Source organism: Vombatus ursinus, unplaced genomic scaffold (assembly GCF_900497805.2).
Source record: "Vombatus ursinus unplaced genomic scaffold, bare-nosed wombat genome assembly UNPS02014171.1, whole genome shotgun sequence".
NCBI classification, from domain to species: Eukaryota; Metazoa; Chordata; class Mammalia; order Diprotodontia; family Vombatidae; genus Vombatus; species Vombatus ursinus.
In genome coordinates, this window is record NW_020953949.1 from 5,950,889 (window position 1) to 5,973,584 (window position 22,696).

Genomic DNA, 22,696 nt, shown 5'->3' on the forward strand with positions numbered 1-22,696 from the left:
GGTTAAATGACTTGCCCAGAGTCACACAGCTAGTAAGTATTATGTGTCTGAAGCTGGATTTGAACTCAGGTCCTCCTGACTCTAGGGCCAGTGCTCTATCCACTGGGCCACCTAGCTGCCCCAAAATGTCTTCTTAAAGATATCTCAAATTCAATGTTAATTGAACTTAAAAAAACTTAAAAAAAAAGAAAATTAAACTTATTATCTTTCTCCCCAAATCCTCCCTTCTTCCCTATTACTGTGTTATATTATTATCATCCTCCCAGTCACCCAGGATCTCAACCTAGTTGTCAACCTTCACTTTTCACTCTTTCTCACCCCTTGTTATTTAATCAGTTACTAAGTCCTAATAATACTGCATTTACAATATTTCTTATGATATCCCCACATCACTCCTTTAACACTGCCACTATCCTGGTGCAGGCCACCATCACCTCACACCTGGACTATTGCAATAGCCTTCTGGTGGGCCTCTCTGTCTCAAGTCCTTCTCCAAGTCTATCCTCTATCCAGCTATCAAAGTGATCTTCCTAAAGTGAAGGTCTGACCATGTCATTCCCCTATTTAATAAACTCCAGTGGTTCCCTGTTACCTCAAAGATTAAATACAAAATCCTCTGTTTGGTATTCAAAGCCCTTTGTAAACTGACCCCTTCCTACTTTTTCAGTCTTCTTATACCTTACTCCTTCCCTCCACAAAACCTATGATCCAGGGACCCTGGTTCCCTTGCTGTTCCTTGCATGGAGTTCCATCTCCTGACTCCAAGCATTTTTACTCATTGTCTTTTATGCCTGCAACTCTCTCCCTCCTCAGCTCTGCCTAGTACGTTCCTTGGCTTCTTTGAAGTCTCAGCTAAAATCTCACCTTGTGCAAGAAGTCTTCCCCAGTGCACCTTAATGTTAGGACCTTCCCATTGTGATTATCACCAATTTGTCCTGTAGACATCTTGTCTGCATAGTTGTTTGTTTGGGGCTCCTCCATTGCACTGTGAGCTCCTTGATGAGAGGGACTCTCTTTGCCTTTCTTTGTCTCTCTATTGCTTAGCACATTGACTGGCCCATGGTAAGTACTCAACAAATGCTTGAGTTGAACAATTAACAACCATAATTCCAAAGGACTCAAGATGAAACATGCTCTCCATCTCCAGAGAGAGGTGGACTGTGAGTGCAGATTGAAGCATATTTCCTTTTCTTTTCAGACATAGCTAATAGAGGAATTTGTTTTACATGACTATGCACGATTGTAATGGGCTGTTTTTCTTGCCTTTCCAGTAGGCAGTGTGTATGTGTGTGTGGAGGGAGAAGGAGATTTTGAAACTGAAAATAAAATAAAATTGATTAAAAAAAAAAGCTTGTTGGCTTTACTGAAATTGCCTGGCCAGTGCTAGAAAAATGACTACACTTAATTTTTGGAGAGGAGGCTACAGAGCTGGTGCTGAGTTCTAGTTGAAACCATTTTAGTTTGGGAGTGGCAAGACGAACTGCCATCACCTAATCAGTGGACCTGAGTAACCAAACCTTTTCAGATATTGAGAATGAAGGCAGGGATGAAGTATACCTAGAGAATATACCATTTGCACATCAAATACTCAGGTTTTGTCATAGTTCAGGAAAAACTTATTTTCAGGTCTAGCGTTTTTGGTGATAGGTTGTGTCTGGTCCAGACACACTTTTATCCTTCTGCCTAAAACTTCATCCTGCCCCTTTTCTTGTGTGATACAGGAATGGTCCCTAATTCTAGGCCTTCAGGAGCACTCAGAGACAACCACACCACTCTCCACTCCATTTGCTAGCCTGTCTAAATATTAGTGTTCTCTTTAGGTTCAAAGACAGTTTGAAAATGTTCTGAAATATATAAAAAATTTACTCCCAAATGCAAACTTCTTTCTTTGACTTTGAACATCTAGTTTTTTCATTCTCCTGTGGCCTGGCACTCACTCTCATTCTTATACCTTAGACTTATAGGATGAAACAAAACAATGTTAATGGCCATGTTCCTTATTAGAAGTACCAAAGAGGCAGAGAGTCATTATAACAAGGTATAATAGGTTGAGATATTACTTGCAGCCAGCGTTCAATTTTTCCTTTCCTTCCCACCCCTGTCCTTCTTCCTGCCATTCTGAGGGACAAAAGGAAGTAAAGAGATGGAGGAATTAAAGGAAGAGAGAGCTTTCCTCACACTGAGCTCCAGGGAAGGAGAGGAGGACTGATGAGCTGTGTACTAAACTTCGTTCATTGCACCAAACACAGGCTTCAGGTTGGACTCAATATGTTCTCCTCCCTTCTGGTTGGCCCCAGTGAGCATTTGGGGTCAAGTCAGTAAGGAGGTCTCAGCTCCTGCTTTCCAATGATGGGGGATGATGCTACATCCCCTGCTCTTCACTGACTCAGGTGAAGTATGCACCTAGACATTGCCACTTCCTCTTTCTTCTCAATCTCTGCCATGTGGCTTCTTAGAAGAAATTTCTCTCAAAACTGAAAGCCCCAGGGAAATCTGGGAAGTGGGTGTGTGTTTATGTGCCCACCAAAAATCTCTTTGACCTTTGTTTGGTCCTCCAAAGACCCTGCAATTCCAGAAAGGTCCTCCTAAACTTTCCTGGATATTTTGAATCTTCTATGCCCAAAGTTTTATAAAATAGCAACTTCCAGCTTCCTAGACAATTGTAACCTTCTGGCCAATTAGGAGTGGGAAATCAAATAGAATGACCTAAGTGGGCTCCTGTCTCTCCATGTCAAAAATGCCTGACCCTGTTCAGCTTGCCTGAGATGCACTGGGGCACAGACTGAAGATGGATCTAGGAATCTCACTGATGGAAATCATGATAGCTGGGTGTAAAGATGCCTTAAGAATTGGGAGTTGACTCTTGTAAAACAATCATGGACTCCCTCCTCCTGCCATGTCTGGACAATTATCATGTCCAAAGTTCTCTGGGAACATCTTCAGTTGCCCTCATCCTCCACCCCTTTGCCTGCCCTCCTGTGGAAGCATGGGTCTGGGTCCCAGGAATGGTTGTAGGAAGTGAGGGAAGGGTCAATGTGCTGCCCTAATTTTGGAAATGTCAGCTTCTGCCCCAGTTTTGGGAGTGGATGCTGCAGCAGTCTCCTTCCTTTGTTACCCCTACCATCCCTAGGTGATCCAACCCTTGGAAGTCTCCAGTCAAGTCACAAGGCCTTCTTTTAAACATGACATAAAAGAGCCTATTCCTTTCAACACTGACTTATTGAATTACTTTTTAAAGCTCCTCTAAGTCCCAGAAACAGATCCTCACAGCTCTTTTTGTCTGCATCTCCAGAGTTGCTCATAGATGGTCTGAGGCTCAGAATCACTGGAAGCAGAGTTCATGGAGTGCGATAGAAACTGAGATTTGATTTTTCTGGGGTCGGATGGGGCAAAAAGCTGCCCTGCGAGCCTCCTCTGAACATTCCCGATTCCGAAAAAGGACGAAGCTGTCCTTTTTAAAAATACAGATAATTGAGTTCAAATCCGGCCTCAGACACATAACACTTACTAACTGTGTGACCCTGGGCAAGTCACTTAACCCCATTGCCTTGCCAAAAAAAAAATACAGATAATTCTGGGGAGGTTAAGGGGGCACATGAGTCATTGATTGCTTACTATGAATTGAGTCAATTATCCAGTAAATCCAGGCATATAAAACATCAAGGAAAGAAAATGAACAATTCAAGAAAATTTTTTTGGGAAAACTGGGGAGTTTTCCGGGGAGTTAATATTTAACAAAGGGCGTTTGCCAGTCTGAGGAAGCCATGGTGTCGGGAGACGCCCCGGGAGCGCGCACTCGGCTGCCCCAGCATCACCGCAACTGGGCCCTCACGCCTCGGCCTCTTGGCCAGGATTGGGAGCCCTCCCTAATGCGCCTGCGTGGAAGGAGAGCAGGAGGGGGAGGGGTGCGAGCAATCTGGCGGGGGCGGGGCCTGGCGAGCGGTTCGACGCTCGCAGAGCGGGAGTAGTAGACGGAGGCGAAGGAGGCCTGGGAGGGGCTAGAGTCCTGGGCAGGGGAGCGAGACCCTGGCCCACCCCGAGCTTCGGGCCGGGTCCTCGGTTGGGATCGTTTTCCGCCCCTCATTCCCCTGGTCCCGCGGCGCCCGTGTACTGTACTCTCTTGACCTCTCGCAGAACCCGAGGGTCCAGATGCCTTTCTAGTCTCTTTTAGCAGACCCATCACCCACGCAATGCGGGCTCAGGGGGGGTTTGGAAAGTTGCAAGGCGAAGGAAGATGTTGTTGTTTGTCCTTCGTTCTTGAGGAGGACCATGACATCAGGGAGGTGATGCCATGACATCAGGACGCCCGAGGTCAATAAAGGAGCTCGCAATTAAACACCCCAACTTTTCCCGAGGGAGCATTCAGGCAAAGGGCGTGAAGAAGTCCTTTAGAGCTTTCTATTCAATAAACACAGAGCTGGGGGAAGGGGGCAGGGCTAGACTGGTATAAGGCTTGAATAAGACACTGGTAACTTCAGAGTTTGTCATCCACCTGGGCAAGTGAGAGAGACACGTCTGAAAAGATCACTGTATGTACTGTCAAATGAATCAGAAAGACTGACTGATAAAGGAGTTCAGAGATGGGAGAAATCCCTTTGAACTGACAAAGTTAGGGAAAGCTTCCTGGGGAGGTGGCACATTAACAGAGACAGATGGCATGGGTGAGATTTAGATGTATGCATTAGTTTATTAGGTAAGTTAATGAGCAGAAATTACACATTCCTACAACAGAGGAGCAACTCTAATACTACACACATTTTTACAGGGCCTTTCCTTTGCTGTGGCACTTATTTGTTGGTCATAATGTTGATGTCCTTTTCTTTTTTTCTGGAAGAAAAACTATATGAGGCCAAATGAGAGGATGGGAGATGGTCAGATCATTGTGGAATATTAAGGTGAGAGGGCTGGAGAAGTAGAAGACGATCATGTCAACAATTTTTTATTAAGCACTTTCTATGTGCTGGACAATGTGCTAAGCACTGGGGATACGAAGAAAGGCAAAGATAGTCCCTGCTGTCAAGGAGCTCATAATCTAATAGGGGAGACAACAGGAAAACAACTATGTACAAATGATACAGGAAAATTGGAAATAATTAACAGAAGGAAGTCACTAGCATTAACAGAGGTTGGAAAAAGTTTCTTGCAAAAGGATTTTAGCTGGGACTTAAAGGAAGCCAGGGAAGGCAGGAAGTCAAAATAAGGAGGGAGAGAATTCCAGAAGTGGGAAACAGATAGTGAAAATGCATAAGGTCAGTAGATGGATTGTCTTGTTTAGGAATGGGAGACCAGAGTCACCGATCATATCGAGCAGAGGGAGAACAGAAGCACCAGATTGGGAGAGGGTGTAGGATAGCCAAATGAGAGTGGTGGAATTGGGGCCAAACCCTGTGACAAACCAGAAGATCAGAGCAGGGTGTAAAGTTTTAATTCTGTGCCTCCAAACCCAAACATGCAAAAGTAATCCTCACTGAAAAATACTAGGTATCCCAAAAGAACCTCTCCTTTTAACGCCCCCCCCCCCCCCCCCCCGTTTCCTCAAGGACTGATAGAGAAGACTTTTGAGAATCTCTAAGGAGATCAAATCAGTCAATGCTTAAAAAAATTCATTCAGGCTATTAACTGAGAGGTCAAATACTGACGCTGAAGCTTAAATACTTTGGCAACGTAATGAGAACTCATTGGAAAAGACCCTGATGTTAGGAAAAATTGAAGGCAAAAGGAAAAGAGGACAGAAGAGAATGAGATATGCATAGTGTCGTGGAAACAAGGAACACAAAGTTGGACAGACTTCAAGAGATAGTGGAGGATAAAAGGGCCAGGTGTGTTCTGGTCCACGGGGTCACAAAGAGTTGGACACAAATGAATGACCGAACAACAACCACCACCCCTAAGGACTACAGGGTATATACTCATAGTCAATAGCAACCTTTTTCTCACTTTCATATCATAAGAAAAACAGTCAGAAATAGAAATCCTGCTGTTACTGCTATGATTATTTCACACCCCATTGCCTCAAGACCCCATTTTGTTTCTCTGTCATCCTGGAGAAAAGATAGAAAAAACCATGTACTAGGACATACAACCCCATTATGTCCCCTCTATCTCCTCTGAAGGAGGAAATCCATGGCCCAGAGTCTTAAGGTCAAAATAAGGATAAAGATCATAGAATGTTGGCCCTACAAGCTCTGGTACCTTAGAAATCACCCAGATAAGCAGTTCTTACTGCTTCCACGGGGTTGGAAGGGTCTATGAATTTGGATGCAGAAAATAGTTACATCTTTATTTTCACTGACTGTAACCGAAATTTAGCATTTCCTTCAATTAATTAAAAACATTATTCTGAGAAGGGGTCTGCGGGTTTTATCATACTACTAAAAGGTTACATGACACAAAAAGGTTAACTCTTGACCTAATTCAACCAGCTCATTTTGCAAAGGAGGAAATCAAGGGTAGAAAGAAATCGGCTTAGTGTTAACACATGAAATGGAGACCTGGAGCTGGAATCCAGGTATCCAGTCTTCCAGACCAATGTCTCCAAGAAGGGGTCCTAACCTGAAAATTTCATCCTATTAGTAGATTAAAGGCTAATGCTATTGACACAACCTCCTTCATCAGGATTCCTAATCTTCTGTCCCTGCTGACCTCCAGGCCTTCAAAAAACAAGAAAAGTAAACTTCATGCAAAGATTGGGAAGCCCTTATTATGCCATCCTAACTTTGGTTTCCTCAGTCAAACTGAGACCTGTTAAAGACCTTAGCTTGAAAAGGCCAAGGTCCCCCACTGCACCCTGGGCCATCTCCAGTTGTCCTGATCTATATTTCACCACTGGACCCAGATGACTCTTAAGGAGAAAGTGAGGCTGGTGACCTTACACAGCCCTGCCTCACTTAAATCCAATTCACTTGCATGTCATGGCATCACCTCCCTGATGTCATGGTCCTCTTCAAGAGCAAAAGACAAACAACATCCTAACTGAACTGAGCCCAGGAGTCCTGCTGCACATTCCTTTCTTATTAGAGGATAGAACTTGGATAGGATGTAAGTCAGGTAGAGGTGGCCATCTAACCTATGGGGACAGAGGTAATCATACTCACAAAAGTAAATCCAAAAATTGGAGTTCCTTTTAACATTTTCCCCATTCTTGTCTCTTGTTTCTGAGTAGGCAAGTATCCTGTAAGGCAAAATACATAATTCATCTCTCTTCCAGCCTACCGCTTTGCTTCTAGAAACACATGTATCTCACTCCCAGGGCTCTCTATTCAGATGTCCCTGTTGTCTCCTTGATCTCAGGAGTGCCGACTTTTTGCCTTCCTAACCCTCTTCCCCATCTAATCTCTTGCCTTGATTCCTCCGCCATAATGCAGTATCAACCCAACTGTAGCTTCACTTTAAATTGCTTTTGCTGGATCTACATCCCTTCCCTCCTTTCACTGAAACTAGTATTCCCTCTTCTTTTTCCTCTCTGCTTCCACAAACAACCTATTGCTTCTTTTGCTGAGTACCTTCTGTCAGACTTAGAACCTCTCTCTCTCTCTCTCTCTCTCTCTCTCTCCTTGTGAATAAATGTCAAGGACTAAGATTTGAGATTAAAGGCTGAAGTTTAGAGGAAACGGAAAGCAAATTCTATTTACGGAAGTATGCTCTAACTTCATGATCCTGCTAGGAATTTACCCTCACTGGTTTGAGACTATGAGGAAAGAATGTAGTCTGAGCCACAATTAACAATTTCAGAATCTAAGCCAAATTCAGCTGAGCAGCTAGAAGTAACTTCAGTGGTAGCTGGAGGAGAGAGGGGCAGGTGGTGATCAACTATTACCACTGCTGTGAAAGCTTGAGAGACTGAAGTCAAGGGAATTGAGGAGTATAAGGAACCCAGAGGCCAAAGAGTTTAGAAAGTTCAGGGATTGAGATGAAGAAGACTGTAATTATTGGGAGTAGTGATAATGATGGAAAAGAGAAAACAAAAGAGCATCAAGGTAATCACCATTAAAAATATACAGAAGCGAGCAGAAGGAAGTTCAGAAAGGGACATGGACAAGAAGGACAGTAGTATATTACTACTATGTAATTACCCTTACTATTGCTTTTTAAAAAATGTATTTTTATTACATCATTAAAGATTTCCCAATTACATGTAAAAACATTTTAACAATCATTAAAAAATTTTTTAATTCCAAATTTTCTCCCTCCCTCTTCCCTCTCCCCCTCCTAGAGAAGGCAAGCATAAATTTAATACTTTTAAAAATAAAGCAAACTCTACTTAATAGAAATTCACAGCTTCATATATAACTGTCTTTTTCTGTTCTTTATATATGGGAAATTGTATCTTGAAATGTTCATGTTTACTGATGTTTGCTAAGTTTATTATGAACTGAAGATTAAATTAAAAAAAGTCATGAACCGCAATTTGTTTTGCCACTGGAGGGAACATTCACAGAAGAGAGGTGGTTACAGAGAGGGTCTGAAAGGAGCAATGGGAAGCTGATTCCTCCTCCTGGTCTATACCTTATGGTGGATGAGAGGAGAAGCCAGCCTTTGGGAGGGTAACAAGAGATTTTTCAGGAGAAAACTAAGTTCTAGCTGTGCAAAGTTAGCCTAACGAGCTCGCTGGTTAAATCTTGCTTGACCTTTGGGTATTTGCTTAAACAGCCTGTAGGAAATGTTGGTCTAGAAGTATACATGTATGCTTAGGGCGCAACGGCTGAGAAATGGCTTAAAACCCATTTCCTTATAATATGAGTACCAATCAGCATTTTTTTTTTTTTGCCCTTATGTGGAACTTGTTTGCTCCTGTCTATAAAAGCCCTGCGCTGTTTGTAATTGGGGCCAGCTGCACCCCAACTGTTTGTTAACTTGGTGTGTTTATAAACTACTTTTGCCTTATTTCCTGAGTTTGCCTCATTGACCAGGGCAAGGCCTGAACCCAGAATTCCTTGAGAAGCAAGGAATCTGAGAGGAAACAATATGGAAGTAAAGAATTGTAAATTTAGGAAGGGAAAGGGAATAGGAATAAGGTTATCCAATTCAACCCCCGAATTTTACAGGTAAAACTGAGGACCAGAAAGATGAAATAATTGGCTTGTCCCCGGTTATGCAGGGAGGAAAGGGCAGAGCCGGGATTCTAACTTAAGAGTTCTAGGACTCTAAATAGAGAGATCTTTATGCTGCACCATAACAGAGAAAGGTTCTGGGAGGGTGCCACGGGAAGGGGAGAGTGCTGAGTTTACCATATCTGGGCGAAGTACATACGGGCAGTTATGGGCAGGGGAGCTTTGGAGGCTCAAATGTGTGACCTCATGACCTTGGCCTTTCTGGACCTGTTTTCTCATCTGTACAATGGGGATGATCCTCCCTGCCCTCTCTGCTTCACAGATTTGACCAAATGAAATAATTAATGGGAAAACATACATGTAAGAATTCAAAAACTGTTCAGATTTATGTTATAGATCACTTTCTATTACTACAAGATAAAGACTAAGTTGCTAAATATTATTAAATTTACTGGAGTCAATACTTATTATCACTTACCTCGGATATATTTATATATATATATATATGTATATAATCAAAGACAAGTAAACAATATCAATTGTTTGTGTTCTAGATTTTTTAATCTATCCCTACCACCTTCTTCCTATAATGGAAACTGTGAACCCTAGCCTACTCCTCTCAATGGCTTCTGACTTGGAAATATGGACTTTTAGAGCTGGAAGGGACCTCAGAGCTCAGCTACCTTTAGCCTCTCTCCCACCTCTAGCCTTGCTTCTCATTTTACAGAGGAAGAAACTGAGGTACACAGAAAGTGACTTGTCCAAAATTATACAGCTGGTTAGTTGGCAGGAACGTTGCCCTCCTGGTTCCACTATATTCTCAGAACCCAGATAATCTCTTTCTAGCTCCCCTACTTTTCATTCTAGCTCCCTCACTTTTCATTCCCCTTTAATTAACAATTCAGTCTTTTGGGTCCTTAGCTTTGGATCCCTCCAGTGAGGATTCTAGCTACTCTCATTCTTTCCCATCAGCTCTGGTCCAAGCCCCTCCTCTAAGGGTTCTGAGGTTTCAGCCTTTGTCAGTCGTCGACAATGGAACAAAGGGGAATGGAATGGGTTAGGACAGGGTTAAGTTTGGGGGCTGCTCCACTCCCTTCTGATGTAGTTGTCTTTGGGGAAAGGAGGGAACTTCTCTGAAATCATGTGACAGGAATTCTTATAAAGCCAAAGGAAGGAGGTAGTGGCAATGTTCCAGTCCAGGGTTATACACCCACACAAAACAGCTAATTTCCTCTTCTCTCTCTCTTGATGTTCAAAATTAGGGTTAGGAATTCCTGCCCCGAAAAGATGCTTAAATTCAGCGAGTTCTGTGCTCCTGAATCTAAACAGGGTAGGAGCAGACAGATTCCAGAGCTACTGTGTTTCATCGTCACTGACTCTTCCTGAGTTCAGGCCTTCATTTCCTCCCCCGATGCATAGCACAGCTCCTAGCACATACCAGGTGCTTAATGAACACTTATTGATTGATTGCTTCTCACTTGACTTTTGTGATAACCTCCTAAATTACCTTCCTACCTCCAATCTCTCCCTCCTGTGATCCATCTTTCACAACCTGCCCGGTTAATAATCTTCCTCACATATAGTGCCTATCTTCACTGGTTTCTCATTGCTTATGGACTATCTCTCACTGTGCCAAACAGCTCCACATCATAGGCATTTAAATAAGTGTTAGTTGAATGAATGAACTCTCTTATCCTGGCATTCAAAGCCCTGCAGAATCAGGCATCAGTTTACCTTTCCAGCCTCATCTCACACTCTATCCCTTCATGTGTCCCTTTTGTAATACCAGACTATCAATCAATCAGGTATTAATGAAGCACCAGAGTTGGGCACTGAGTTAGGGGCTTCAGATACAAAGACAAAGATAAGACAGTTCCTGCTGTCAAGGACCTTCCATTCTATTCCAGAGGAAGATGACACAAATGTGTAGCAGAGCTTTAGGAGCTCCATTTGTAATGAGGTTTTCATGGCTCATTTGTAGCAAATAAGGTTGAGTTCCAGGGGCAGAAGAATCCAGGGAAAGTCAGGTAACATAATTCCTCTCCTGGCTTCCGATCTCTCTCTCTCTCTCTCTCTCTCTTTTTTGCTGATGGACTTCTAACATTGGACTGATATTGTATCTAGGGACGAATGCAGGTTTGATTATAATGTTCTGTCCGTTCTTTCTTTACCTCTCTTGTCTGTTATTTTGGACTGGCTTAAAACTCATTGGGAGATGTAGCTGATGCTGCAGGCAAGAAAGCTCATTGTTCTCTTACTTTAGTCCTAGAGGATGTCTCTTCAACTGAGCACTGACTGAATTTCTTATGGTCATTCTGGACCAAGTCTATCTCCTCTCACCTCCAGTTCTACCCCCAAAGACCACATCACCAAGGCTACCTTGCTTAAAAAAAAAGTTCTGTGCATCAAAGAAGATGAATTAGAACATAAAAGGCAGGGTAGGGGATCAAATAGAATGCTCAATGGGAGGATAGGAGTTAATCAGAATAGTTAATGTATAGCAGGGTCTGACTTGAGGGAGCCAGAAGGGCTTTCTGCTTATACACTGGAGAGAGGCAGTTCATTGGTACCTTCTCCTCAAAGTGGCAGTGAAGGGGACCAGGGAGGGGATAATGTCTATGACGGGTTACCTTACCCAATTGGAAAGAATTCATTATAACACAACTACACTGTCATCAGTGTTTTTGTCTTGGTTAGTTTTGCTGGGGAGAAAACAAGTCACTCCACATATTTCTCTAACTCAAGGTGGAGAATGTTATTTCCTCTTGACTTCTGAGCATCTGTCTCTTCTTCCCAGAATTCTATACAAACCTATCCCAGTCTACATCTATTTCTAGATATCCTGTCACTGTTGTACCTTGAAAGGCAGGTTGGATACATATTTAAGAGTATGCAAATTACAGCCAAAAACAAATAAAAAGTAATTTGGGGAAGGGAGGCATTAGGAGCTGGGGAGGGGAAGGGGAGGATCAGTGAAGACGTCTTTAATATGCACATTAAGGGGCAGCTAGGTGGCCCAGTGGATAGAACACCAATCCTGAAGCCAGGAGGACCTGAGTTCAAATCCGGCCTCAGACCAAACACTTGACACTTACTAGCTATGTGACCCTGGGCAAGTCACTTAACCCCATTGCCTAAATATATCTATATCTATATATACATATATGCATATTCAGACCAAGCTTGACCCCAAGAAGAAAAGGGAAGATGTACCCCCCTTTTTTCATTGAAGAGATGGGGGACTACAGATGTTGAATGTGGCATATTACTCTTAGATACAGTTGACGTGTTAGTTTGCTTTGCTGAACTGCTTTGAAAAAATTTTTTTAAAAGGAGAGATTTGCTGAGTAGGAGAGGTTGATATATTTGGAAACATATGATGTAAAAACAAAGACATCAAGAAAACTTAATAAAATAAAATGCATATGTGTATTGTAAGGCCCTGAATCTTTAGGGGATATGATATCTCAGGCTGGTGGATATCTGGGCTAGGTGGTTGGGCAACAACTAAGGATCAGAATTGTGAAAAGCAATGGGGTTTTGTTTGAAAATGAAGGAAATATATCAATTGGGGAAAGGTTAAACAAATGGTGGCACTTGAGCATAATGTAATACTATTGTGCTGTAAGAAATAATGAATACTAGGAAAACAGAGAAAAAAGGGGAGTAATGGCTATGTGATCATTTGGGACATAATAATCTTAGAATATAATTTTTAAAGCTGCATTTGAAACATTTAAATACTGAGAAGCACTAGAAGACTTATAGGAACTGATACAATGTGAAGTAAATAGAATCAGGAAAATGATATACACAAGTAACAACATAAATGGAAAGAACAATTGAATGTTGAGAATTCAAAATTACTAAACTTTTCCCCAAAAAAAGAGATATAGAAGTCACCTCCCCATTCCATCACTGTCTTCCTTTCCATCTTTGCAGAGATAAGGGGAGGAAGGGAGGAACAATTCTGACTGTAGAACACTGCACAGGTAGGCTTTATCAATATGTTGGTTAGTTTTGCTGCAGTTCCTCCCTCCTTCTTTTAAAAAGCTTTATTGTAAGGAATAACTTTGGGAGGAGAAGGATACATTGGGAAATATAGCTGATTTAAAAACAAAAGATTTAACTAAAAATGTAATTTTAGAAACTAAGGGCATGCTATGATAGATAGAGAGGAGAAAAAAGGACACAACTCACTGGCGGAAACATAGGAACAAGATGGAAAGAAGAGAATATTCTATGCTTTAATACACAGCCATTGAAACCATTTGGCAGAGAAAAACTAGTGAACAGACTATAGAGAAACATTCTTCTTCAGACATCAGAAACAGTGATAAAATGATTACTCCATTGGTCATTGAATAATGGAATCAAGGGTGGAATAGAGAGAAGAATTAGATTAAGTGTGGTCTAGTAGGAAGAACCCTAGGTTGGGAGTCAAGAGCCCTGAGTTCTAGGCTATACTAATGGTATCAAACTTAAATAGACAGAGAGGTTGGAGGGGGCTACATAAAGGGGGCTATATACATCTCTACATAAGGATCCTTGGGTACTGCATTTTGATTGTTTTAAACAGTAATATTATCTATGTTTTATGCATTTTTATATATTTTGTTAACTATTTCCTAATTACATTTTAAAAAATTTATCTATTTTTAGTTTTCACCATTCACTTCCATATGATTTTAAATTCCAAATTTTCTCCCTATCCCTCCCCTCCCCCCCACCCCAAGATGGTGTGCAATCTGATATAGGCTCTACAAATACATTCATATTAAACCTATTTTCACATTAGTCATATTGTAAAGAAGAATTAGAACCAATGGGAAGAACTACGAGAAAGAAGAAACAAAAAAAAAAAAAGAGAAACAGAGAATAGATAATATGCTTCAATCTGCAGTCAGACTCCATAGTTTTTTTTTCTGGATGTGGATAGTATTTTCCATCACAAGTCTTTTGGAGTTGTCTTAGATCCCTGCATTTCTAAGAAGAGATAAGTCTATCAAAGTTAATCATTGCACAATGTGGCTGTTACTGTGTACAACGTTCTCCTGGTTCTGCTCACTTCATTCAGCATCAGTCCATACAAATGTTTCCAGGTTTTACTGAAGTCTGCCTGCTCATCATTTCTTGTAGAACAATAGTATTCTATTACATTCATATATCACAACTTGTTCCGCCATTCCCAACTGATGGGCATCCCCTCAATTTCCAATTCTTGACCATCACAAAAAGAGCTGCTATAAATATTTTTGTACATGTGGGTCCTTTTCCCATTTGTATGATCTTTGTGGGATATAGACCTAGAAGTGCTATTGCTGGGTCAAAGGGTATGCACAATTTTATAACCTTTTGGGCATAGTTCTAAATTGCTCTCCAGAATGGTTGGATCAGTTGACAACTCCACCAACAATGCATTAGTGTTTCAATTTTCCCACATCTTCTCCAGCCTTTATCATTGTCTTGTTTTGTCATGTTAGCCAATCTGATAGACGTGATGTGGTACCTCAGAGTTGTGATTTAGAGCATTTTTTCATATAAGTATAGTTAGCTTTAATTTCTTCCTCTGAAAACTGCCTGTTCATATTCTTTGACCATTTATCAGTTGAGGAATGACTTGTATTCTTATAGATTTGACTCAGTTGTCTATATATTTTAGAAATGAGGCCTTTATCAGAGACACTGGTTGTAAAAATTCTTTCCCAGTATTCTGCTTTCCTTCTATCTTGGTTGCATTGGCTTTGTTTGTGCAAAAACTTCAATTTCGTGTAATAAAAATTATCCATTTTGCATTTAATAATGATCTCTATCTCTTGTTTGGTTCTCAATTACATTTTAACTGGTTCTAGCTATATTCAGGAGTATTGTCAGCCGCAATGCCACAATTTAATTCCTTCTTCTGGGACTTTGTTCCCCCATCTGTATAATGAGGGGATTAGAGTAGATAATCCTGAAGGCTACTTCTGGGTATTCTATATCCTAAAATCTCTTCCAGATCTAACATTCTAAGGTCCCTTCTAGCTCTGATATTCTGTGCTTTAATATTTTAATGTCCCTTTTCAGCTTGATCTAATAGTAAGTGTGCCTCAAGGGTCAGGGGCAGTGTACTAAAAGTGCATGACAATAAGGATAGTTTAGGACTTTAAACCTGTGACAGTAGGACTGGATCCAGTTCTTTAATCCAGAGCCAAACTGATTGATTGGTACTGTATTTGTAAGATACCTCAGCTATATATAAAATCTAATTATAGATTATAACATATAATCTATCTATATTATACATAATATAGGGAAAGTCCTTCACATTGGAACAAAGTGATAAATCCCTAATCTAGTCATCAGCAACCTTTTAAGGAAGAATATATCCATTTAAGACATAATCATCTTAGAATATAAGTCGTTGTTTTGTTTTTTATTTTTTGGTGAGGCAATGGGGGTTGTGACTTGCCCAGGGTCACACAGCTGAATATAAGGTTTAAAGGTGTATTTTATATATATTTATATCTATATATACACACACATAAAATTGAATATATATTCACTATTTAAAATATATCTTTAAAAATTGATGACAGATTTTACATCAACCCTAACTGTAATGGCTTATATATTTTTTTATTATTTAATGCATATGGTGTTTTTCTAATAAAGTCCTATTCTGACACCTCATCCTGGTGTACCAGTGATCTTGGATTCTCAAATTCTATGCCAACAGAGTTCAAGCACTGGTAAGTATTGAGCAAGCTGCCAAGTACTGACCTTGGAACGGACTGTGTGTTTCCTGTCTAAGGACCACCTTAGTAAGTTTGGAAAGGCTTATTGCCACCATGTAATGATTTTTTTTGGCCATAGCCACTGCAGAGGGTTTGTGATCTCTGCCAGCAAAGGGAATATTCACACAGATAAATTCACCCCTTGTTTGAAGTATTGAAGTTAGATAACAAAATATAAATGATTAAAAATATTCTATTATTATCATATCTTTTTTTTCCTTCTGAAGCATACTTAACAGTAGATATCTCCAACAGCAAGAAATATTTTCAAGTTTAATGATCTGTTGTTTATAGTAAGTAACTCATATTTGGTTACTGAGATGAGTTAACATATATTACAACTAACTTGTTTATTTTAGCTAAAATAAAAACATGATGCCCTTGAGCCACTGGTTATCAACTTCTCTCCTAATGCTGTGGGGTTTGCTGCAGCCAGGAGCAGTAGAGAAACCAGAGAGTATAGGGAAAGTCCTTAACAACAAAGAAATTACCTTCCTCCCCTTTTTGTACTGAATGGGTGTTGCCTTGGTCAAACTGAGACCTGTTAAAGATCTTGGCTTGAAAAGGCCAAGATCCCCTACTACATCCTGGGCCATCTCCAGTTGTCCTGATCTATATCTGTCCACTGGACCCAGATGGCTTTTAAGGAGAAAGTGAGGCTGGTGACCTTGCACAGCCTTCACTTAACCAATTCACTTGCTAGTCACAACATCACCTCCCTGATGTCATGGTCCTCTTTGAGATAAGGACAAACAACAACAACAACAAATGCAATAATCCGGCCTCTTGCCTTTGCAACAGCCCCATAAGCTAAGTGTAAAGGTAGAGTTAAAACCCAATTCCCCTATTTTAAGTTTGACTGCCACTTATGTGAGGAAGGGGTGTACTGGAGACAGCTCTGAGAGTCGGGTGTTAAATTTTCAGTGTGAGCATTTCCCACTTAGAAATCTGCAAACCCTACAAATTAGGGCTTAATTTATTGTTTTTTGATGGTCTAGATTTAAGAAAGCATTAATAATGCAGCTGAAATTTAATTGTGTGTTGTGAGAATTTTTTTTTCAGGAGATACATTGGTAAACTTTACCAGTACGCTCCTGTGTGAGAGAATTTTTAGTGTTTTAGCACTTCTTTTGTGTAGAAGAAGTAAATACATGTCTCATACATGATTCATATTGTGCATTGAATACCTTTCAATACCCCACTTTTGGGGAAACCTTGCCCCTCTTACAGGAGGTAGGTAGCATGTTTCATCATGAGTCCCCTAGCATGATGACTGGTCATTGCCTCCATTAGAGTTCCTAAGTCTTTCAAAATTGAGCCTGTTGTTGTTACGGTATGTATTGTTCTCCTGGTTCTTCTCACTTCAATGTACTTCAGTTTATATAAGTCTTCCCAGGTTCTGAAACTATCTCCTTCATAATTTGTTAATAGTGTTTCATCACATTCATAAAACCTAGCTTCTTGATTCATTCCCCATTTAATGAATACCCCCTCAGTTTCTAATTCTTTGCCACTACAAAAAAAAAAAGCTGCTATAAATTTTTTTTTTGCTTACATAGGTCCTTTTCCTCTTTCTTTGATCTGTTCAGGGTATAGACCTAGTAGTGGTGTTGCTGAGTCAAATGGTATGCACAGTTTAATAACTTTTTGGGCATGGCTCTAAATTGCTTTCCAGAATAGCTGGACCAGTCTAAAACTCTACTGACAGTGCATTAGTGTGTCTGTTTTCCCACAGCTCCTCCAGCATTTGTCATTTTCCTTTTTTTGGTGTGTGTCAACTTTGTCCATCTTCGGAGTGTGAGGTAGAGCCTGTTATTTTAATTTGCGTTTCTTAAACCTAAGCTTCAAATAATTTTTCCCCAGGGTGCCAGGACAAGGGGTTTAATGAACCAAAAAGAATGAGAAAAGTGAGCTTACTCCACTTTTCATTAGAGTCCAGGCTCCTCAGGGAATGAACCTGGTCCATATGGTATCCCTGAATCCCAAGCAGATGAGTTCCTTAATAAAGCGGGGAGTGAGGGGGCAGCTAGGTGGCAGCTAGGTGGCGTCGTGGATAGAGCACCAGAGTTCAAATGTGGCTTCAGACCAGTCACTTGACATTAGCTGTGTGACCCTGGGCAAGTCATTTAACCCCAATTTCCTAAAATAAATAAAGCAAGGAGTGGTGCAATATTCTAGCCCCTTTATGACGGACAGAGATCCTTCAGCTTTAGATAGGGGATCTCATCCAATTTTTGAGGGGTTCATTCTAACCAATCCCAAGCATGCTTTGAACTAAATCCATTTATCTTATCATCAGATGAGTAAGGCATTCCATTTAGATTGTCTTATGCATTAACAGGGATACAGAGGGAAAATATAAGATTCTCTCTTTCTCTCTGTATATATGGATAAAGTTGGATTATTTTATTGCTGAAATGAATTATGGGAGAGTTTTGATCAAAGACAGTTTAGTTTCTTATCTTTTTTTGTTTTGGTGAAGCAATCGGGGTTAAGTGACTTGCCCAAGGTCACACAGCTAGTACGTGTCAAGTGTTTGGTCTGAGGCCGAATTTGAACTCAGGTCGTCCTGACTTCAGGGCTGATGCTCTATCCACTGCACCACCTAACTGCCCCAGTTTAGTTTCTTATCTGAGAGTGAGAGGTGTCACTTCCTGTAGACTTCAGGTCCCTCAGGTTCCCCACCCCTGGACTAGAATTACTCTCTGGAAAAAGGAAGTTCTGTTTTTCCTTTTCCTTTCCTTTTTTTGGTTTTTCACTGTGAGTTTTTCTTTATTCAATTTTCAATCTCCCCCCTGCCCCTTTTCTCTATTTTATTGGGTTGAAACAGGTACATTTCAAGTAGTAAGCAGGAAGTGACCTCTGATAAGCTTTGTACAATGGTCATTCCTTATTGAATTGGCATAGCTCTTTATTCCATGGTGATTAAGATTTCCAACCCCATCAGCATAGTCCTTACCAAAAGACTCATTAAGAATTATGTCACAGGGTCTATGAGATTTTTTGATTCTAGGCATTGGGAAGGTACTTAAAGGAATAATGCTTAAGCCTCCCTGTGACTCTAAGATTGGGGAAATGGACAAATGTATTAAGTGCACAACTAAAACAACTAAATGCACCCCAATGGATTTACTGAGGATAGCAAATATTTAACCATGGGAAGACTGTAGTGGATATTGAATTGGCACAGAGGAGCCATCCCAGGCAGTGTTTGCTCTATGCCCTTGTGGAAATATCTGGGGACTTCTAGAGCTTAGTGATTCAGCACTGACGGGGATGACGAATTTCCAGGCTGCATCTGGCTATGTGGTGGCACAGCAATGAAAAGAGATTGTTTTGGTGTGATGAAGAAAACCCTGAAGATCCTTTGGTTCTTTCCTACAGTGGTAGGAGAATGAAGTGCTATGCTAGTTAAAAGCAAAGAGCAACTGGGCTGGCTCGTCCTTCAATGCTCCATGCACCAACATGTAGCTCTGCGGTTTCTACTGGGGAGCTGGGAAAGGGCTGGTCCTTCTCTGCCTAGCTTCATGGTGACCTTGCCCAAATGACAGCTAGGGCAGGAGGAACTTGACTAAACAAACATGTGCCTGTGTCCCTGGCCGCCTTTTCTGCTTTTATATTTGTTCTTTCCTGACTGTAGGTGAGCAAATATCCATCACAAGATCCATATGTCTAGGCTTGGAGTTGACCTTGTGAGTTCAATGGGTCCAGAGGTCCCGAGTCTAGTAAGTGAAGATATATTATTATCCACTTATTAGAGATGGATGAAAACAAGAGAAGTTTCTGCATCAGACAGGATGGTCATTGACAAGAGCGTTAGTCCAAACCTGGCCTTTTTTACCAGTAAAGATGTACTTGGAGTTGTCTGGACAGTGTAGAGCTGAGTCGAAATGTGACATGAGTATTTGGCCTTGTTTCACTAAGTCAGCATGCAGCCAAGAGCACATAAAGAATGTAATGGGGAACTGGCCAATAAGCCCAGTCCTTAAGAGCATGTGCAGTGTGATTGTCTGATGCAATTCCCGTGTGAACTTTGGAGCTTTCAGATAGATATTCTGTAACTGGTTCCACTCTACTAACCACCTGGTGAATGGAAACTTCTTTGGCTATGGCTATGGCTAGAACTGGGGGTACATTCAAAAGGCACTAGTTGACTTATCTTGGTTTGTCTCTCTCATGGTTTGACTTCTTCCAGTTTGGTGGCTTTCAGGTGACAGACAATACTATAAGGGTATGTCCTTGGGTCCTCCATGTCTGAGGACATTATGTGACCTGTGATACAAGATACTTCTTTGTCTTGGTGTTTGTTCTTTCTTTTTAGGTGCAAGAGGTTGGAAGCTATGACCTTGTGAGGTTGGAAGGTCAGGAAAGAGAAAGAGAGAGGCATTAGGAGGCCTGGGAGTGGAATCTGTGCCAGGGTTTGCAGGTAGCTGATCCAGCTTTGAGGCCTAAGAATTGGGGCACGACCTTGGACCCAACCCAATGATAGCTGAGACGAGGGCAAGTCCAGCAGCAATGCCATATTTGGATATGACCTTGGTGGGATGACAACCATGGAGAAACTTGCCTGGACAATTGCAATAGTCTTGTTGATCTCCATGCCTCAAGTCTTTCCCCTCTCCCAACCATCCTCCACATAGCTGCCAATGTGATATTCTGAAAGCATAAGTTTGATCATGTGATTCCCCTGCTCAGGAGCTCCAATTGTTACCTGTTACCCCAGGATAAAATATCAACTCCTCTCAAAAACAACAACAACAACAACAAACAAACAAACAAAGCAAAGGGGCAGCTGGGGGGCACAGTGGATAGAGCACTGGCCCTGGAGTCAGAAGGACCTGAGTTCAAATCCAGCTTCAGGCACTTGACACTTACTAGCTGTGGGACCCTGGGCAAGTCACTTAACCCCAATTGCCTAACCTAAAACAACAACACAAGATCAACGCCTCCCTTTGACATTTAAAACCCTTCACAACCTAACTGTGGTTTCCCTTTCCTGGCTTGTTACCTGTCAGTCTGTCACAAACTCTACATTCCAGCCAAACTAGCCTTCTTGTTGATTTTTATATGCAACATTCCATCTCTTTTTTCTGTCTCTCTCTCTTTTTTTTTTTTAAGGTGAGGCAATCAGGGTTAAGTGACTTGCCCAGGGTCACACAGCTAGTAAATGTCTGAGGCTGGATTTGAACTCAGGTCCTCCTGACTCCAAGGCCAGAACTCTATCCACTGCGCCACCTAGCTGCCCCCAACATTCCATCTCTTGCCATTGTGCCTTTGCATAGGCTTCCACTCCATGCCTGGAATATACTCCCTCCTCACTTTTGCATTTTAGATTCTCTAACTCCCTTTAAATCTCAGCTTATGTGGCATCTCTTCAACAAGGACTTTCCTAATCTTCAAAGCTAGTTGAGCCACCTCAAATTACTTTGAATTCATCGTATAAACATATATATATATGTATATGCATATACATATATGTGTGTATATAGGTATGTATATACATATACACACATGTGTGTAGGCATGTATGTGTGTATATACATACACACATGCATGCATACATATACATACTTTGACTTGTATTCATGTGGCACAGGGGATAGAAAGCTGACTTGGGAGTCAAGAAGGCCTGAGTTCAAGTCCTGGCCTCTGATACTTAGTGGTTGTGTGATCTTGGCCAATCATGAAACCTCTCAGTGCTCTACACAACTCTCTGAGATTATAAATTGCAGAGAAGGTCCAATCTGCATTAGTAGAAAGAGTTCCTACGCTAATCAGCTCCATTTCCTATTCTATAATTTGTAATTAGTTATGTGGGTATGTTACTTCCCCAATAGAATATAAGCTCCTATGAGGGTAGGAACTGCTTTACTTTTGTTCATTTATTACAGAGACTGGAATATTGTAGGTACTTAATAAATATTTGTTTGAGTGATTATTACATGAGGGTTTCTTAAAGTAGGACAGACTTGTATAAATAAGAAAGAGTATATGTAAGTATAATAATATATGAGTAAAATATAATAAGAGTATAATAATATATTATACTATATATTTACTATATATTATATAATATCATAATATATAACTAATCACTAATATATGTTATATATTATATATCACTAATCACTAATATAGAATATCATAATATATAACATATAAGAGCATAATAATAATAATATAATAAGAGTGTAAATAAGTAAGAGAGAGCTTTGCATAGTTCTTCTCCTTGGGAGGTGGTTAGTTTTGACACCATCCTGTAGATCTTCTGCACATAACATCTAAGGTTAAACTGCACGTAACCTACTAAGGTAGGCCCAATGCTTCTTTCCACATTGTATAGCTTTTGGCCCATATGCTTGAATCTACCCATTTCTTTCTGCAAATCAGCAAACCATTTAGAATTATCTTAAATCAGTTTCTAAGACTTAGCTCTAACTTGAGATATGCAGAATAAGAGCAATCCTGACCAAGAGAAAACTAATTCTCCTGTATTTTCTAGTCCTTTTAGGTCTAATTCTTCAAGCCTGAATATCTTGTAAATATCCCCTAAAACAAGAGATGAGGAGCCTTTTTGCTATTCTCCCCCTCCCCCAATATGGGCAATCGGCAACTGCTCCCAATCAATGGCTACTTTAGGAAAAAATCAACTTACCTTGTTTTTTTTTCTTTACAGAGAAAAATATGAGGTTTAAAATGGTTTTGCAAAAGAAATATTCTTTGCAAGGGGGTAAATGAGGGTGCTGGTGAAAGGTTTAGACTAAAAACTCAATCTGGAACTTGGCATAGAAGCTGTGAGGATGTACAAAAAGAATACAGACTTTCCCTGGGATTCTGAAGAGGAAGTGGGCTAAATTAGTGGGTTGGGCA

The 22,696-nt window shown here is 40.8% G+C and overlaps 1 long non-coding RNA gene across 1 annotated transcript in view; it reads right to left on the reverse strand.

The window, feature by feature from the left end:
• The window catches only part of LOC114041314, a 90,996-nt gene extending 83,453 nt beyond the window's left edge, over positions 1–7,543 (reverse strand). The window contains exons 1-2 of the long non-coding RNA XR_003568906.1: positions 7,503–7,543; positions 7,095–7,171 (exon numbers count right to left, since the gene is read on the reverse strand). This is a non-coding gene — a long non-coding RNA (uncharacterized LOC114041314). The remainder of the gene's footprint in view (positions 1–7,094; positions 7,172–7,502) is intronic.
• Positions 7,544–22,696: the final 15,153 nt, after the last annotated feature.